Genomic DNA, 4,242 nt, shown 5'->3' on the forward strand with positions numbered 1-4,242 from the left:
CGAGACCCCACCATCGCTGCGAGGAGCTCCTCAGACATTCTCCAGAAAGATTGCAAAACATTCTCAGAAATACTACCGAACCTTCAAAGGTTCAAACGTAGAAACAAAGATTAGAGCAAGGATTAGAGCAAAAGATCCAAATTTGCAATATATAAACTCGGCACAAAAATTTTGGAATGTCAACTTCGGTGTATCATATTTCTGTTGTTTCTGCATCAATGCCAATAAGCCGTAGGAAACTATTCCGTCCTAAGACTGCAGTCCAGCATCCTGGAGGTAGTCTACAATCATGGTCCTTGCACTGTGAGGACGGGTGTTGTAATCTTGCAGGATGGCATTTGGTCCAATATTGAAGAGGAAGGATATTGCGACTGGATGGAGAATGCTGTCCCTATATCTCACCAAATTGAAGTTGTCTAGAATGATGACGAGTCTAGTTTTTCCTATGGCGGTTATACCGCCCCACACCATGACACTGCATCCACCGGTACCACAAAACGCTGAAAGTTGCTCTTGCCGTGTCAAGCGTGTGGTTCTCCTAGCCGCCCCCACGCTTTGATTCGTCAATCCAAGTGCCGAAAGGGCAAATATACTTGTGTTATTACGTCTGTTGTCAATATGCCCGCTAGACTTTTTCGTAAATAATTTCATCAATTTGGTAGGAGTGCTGCTTCTCGCCACAATACGTTGCCCATGCATGTGGCGCTTTTGCGGCGAGAACACAATCCTAAGCCTTTATCCTCTCCTTATACTGGTAAGCAGATGATGCTTTACAAGTTAGTATATATGTAAAATAAAAATTAAAAAAAACGATATCGAATTTTTCTCCAGTAGCCTGTCCTAAAGGTTACATCGAGCATCGTGAGCTGTGCTACAGGGTGATTGGACACCTGATAGGCTTTGAATACGCAGCTTCATTCTGTCGCCAAGAAGGTAGCACCGGTGCCCTCGTCATGCCCCGAGACGCAGAGACCAACGCCTTTCTAACCGAAAGAGCCAAATGGAAGAACCGAAAAGTGAACCTCTGGATCGGGCTACGTGTTCGGCAAGGGAGGTTCGAGTGGGTGGATGGTACTGCCCTTGAGAAGCCCATGGGCTCATGGATTCAACGTCAATTGCCACCTTTTAAACCTGCCTCCCCCTGCTGCGTTTACATCACCAATGGCAGGAATTCGTATCATGGACCGAGGGGAGGGTGGACCTGCGCATCGTGCACTCATCCCCGACTCTTCGCCTGCCAAGTCGATCCAGGTGAATTATACAAACACACTGTGTCTTTAGCCCTCATTCTAACATATTCTACGACCAAACGTAGTCCAAATGAACACCATATTATTTTGCTATGTGTGTTGTTTGGTAATTTTTTTTTTCGGTCATCATTGTACATTGTTACTAAAACGTTACTTAGACGAATTAAAGACATTTCATTCTTTAAAATAATGGTTCATTCTTTTGCAGGGAGTACCTAGGTGAACGAGCCCAAGCTCTCATCGCCAATTTTGGAAGGTCTTGGAAGAATCTCAGACGAGACCTCACCATCGGCTGCGAGGAGCTCTTCAGACGTTTCCCAGAAAGACCATAGAACCTTCCCAGAAATGCTACAGAACCTTCCCAGAAATGCTACAGAACCTTCCCAGAAATGCTACAGAACCTTCCCAGAAATACTACAGAACCTTCCCAGAAATGCTACAGAACCTTCCCAGAAAGACTACAGAACCTTCCCAGAAATACTGCAGAACCTTCCCAGAAATGCTACAGAACCTTCCCAGAAATACTACAGAACCTTCCCAGAAAGACCACAGAACCTTCCTAGACATACTACAGAACCTTCCCAGAAATACTACAGAACCTTTCCAGAAATACTACAGAACCTTCCCAGAAATACTACAGAACCTTCCCAGACATACTACAGAACCTTCCCAGAAATACTACAGAACCTTCCCAGAAAGACTACAGAACCTTCCCAGAAATACTACAGAACTTTTCCAGAAATACTACAGAACCTCTAAAGGTTCACAGTTAGAAACAAAGATTAGAGCAAAAAGTCAGAATTTGCAATATATAATCAAGGTCGTTAACTATTATGCAACGGAAGTAGAAAATTCACCCAAAGCATCTTAATCTGGAATTCGACCTTCATGGAGGCGCTGGCAGGTATCGACTTTCTGGTATCTTTGACCTACACCCGTTGACGTCACACATCCCGAAGATCAATGCGCACCAAAGAATCCAGTTGGTCAAATGTGTGATGAAGGCCGGAGGACAGGATCGAAAGCTTTGTGAGTCATTTCCTTGTGCGCATGCGTTTGTGTCATACTAACACATGTGAATTAAGATTCTTTGTGTGCTTTTGAAATGCTCCATCAATTACTTATAATTGTAAAATCTGAATTTGTCAAACTATTCACCTGCCATGGCCGTTTCTTTTTACATCAGTTATTTAAAAAAAAATTGAGAAATGTGTGATAGGGAATTTGTAAACAATGTTGCACGTATTAGCCGTCACAAGGCAATAAGTGCAACGATATTAGCACTGAGTTTTCTGCATAGTGTCAGTGCGAATTGAACAAAAACAGTAAAAGGTTTTTAGACGTCCTGCATGCAGAATTAAGGCAGTCCTATTCTTGTGGGATTTGTAGAAATTAATGAAATCCAAAAGGATTCGATACGACTTGAATTTAAATGATTAGTAAAAGTGTTCGCCCACAGAAAGTAAAAAAAAATTAAAAATCTACTGTCAACTGTTAGCATGCTGAACTTAGAAATAGACTGTATGTTGAAAATGTATCTACAAGATCAGCAACGTGTCTTTTAGGGTGTTTAAAGATTATGAATTAGGATGATGGACTCTGCTTATGCTTATGCTTATTATAGGCTTTAAAACTTGCTTATATTTTTTTGCTGTTGTTAAAACGTGAAAAAACTTTCATCTGTTAAGCATGACTGTATCGGAGCTACACAAAATTGTATTTAGCATCCCTATTGCATGTTTGCAATAATGAAAGTACATAGAAACTACCTTTGTTACTCTGACAACAGTGATTATTCGATTCGGATTATTTATTCTTTGGTAATAGTTTTCCGAATGACTAAATAGAATGACTTAGAAAATGAAAGGTTTAGCCGAATATTGAGTGCAAACGCACAACTACAGGGTCCACAGAATCCTTTAGCAAATTGTTGTCTTTTCTTATTTTCCTCCTTTTTCAGCCATTCCTTTTAGCAGATCACTGAATCAGGTAGATACTTCATATTCTGAAGTTAGACGTAATTTCTAATCCATGTCAACAACATCAGATTACAAAGCCACTGAGATGTAAATTTTTTATTAGCTTGTAATAAATAACTCATAAAATCAATGATACCTTCTTTTCATTGTTCCAATTGTTAGAGTAGTTTTAAAGCTTCTCTACATACCCATTGCTTCATTGGTCTCATGCTGTATTGCATGCAGACTTCTGCCGATTAACTGCAGAGAAAATTGAACACGGAATAGGCACTAAAGCAGCACCGATTGAAATGTGTACTAGTGGTAGTCACTGGTAAAGAGGGGTTATGGAATATCAAATATTATTACTGAACACACACCACGACAAACAAAACAATACCTTTTTGAAAAAATCAAGTCAGTTGGAACTGTCCAAAAATTATGACCATGGCATGCCTTGTTCAAAACATGAGATTAGAAAAAAAGAAGTTCTGCTGCACAGTACCATTGAAAGCCTTCATTTCGCCGACACATATCCACGCACCTTATATCATAATCAAGCTGGTGTGTTACGCCGAAGGGCGGTTATACCGGCTATATAGATACAGATGCAGATATTCACATCGTTTCGTGTTATGATATCCGCAAAATGACACGCAAGCAAAGATAAAAGAATTCCAAAGCCTTTGACTTTGTACCTATATAAGTTCAGCTTGAATAATCTTTGAGCTGTCTTCAGTACATAACTTAAAAAACAAACACTGTATTGGGAAACTCTGGACGCCGCCTATTCCATTTTGTGTCACATTTTTACACCTTCAATCAAACTTCCTGTTAGTTTTCACAGCATGCTTATGTTTTTTAAATCTTGAATTGCGGAACTGTGGAAACACATGGCTACAAACAAACAAAACAACTTATTGATTTACCGCCACTTTCGCAAAGGTAATAAAGTACAAGGTGCGAACTCCCCGTCCTAGTTGGTCCCTCAGAATAATCCCTAACCTGGCACCCCCTTTAGTTAGTAAACATGG

The sequence above is a fragment of the Branchiostoma floridae genome, chromosome 17 (assembly GCF_000003815.2).
Source record: "Branchiostoma floridae strain S238N-H82 chromosome 17, Bfl_VNyyK, whole genome shotgun sequence".
NCBI classification, from domain to species: Eukaryota; Metazoa; Chordata; class Leptocardii; order Amphioxiformes; family Branchiostomatidae; genus Branchiostoma; species Branchiostoma floridae.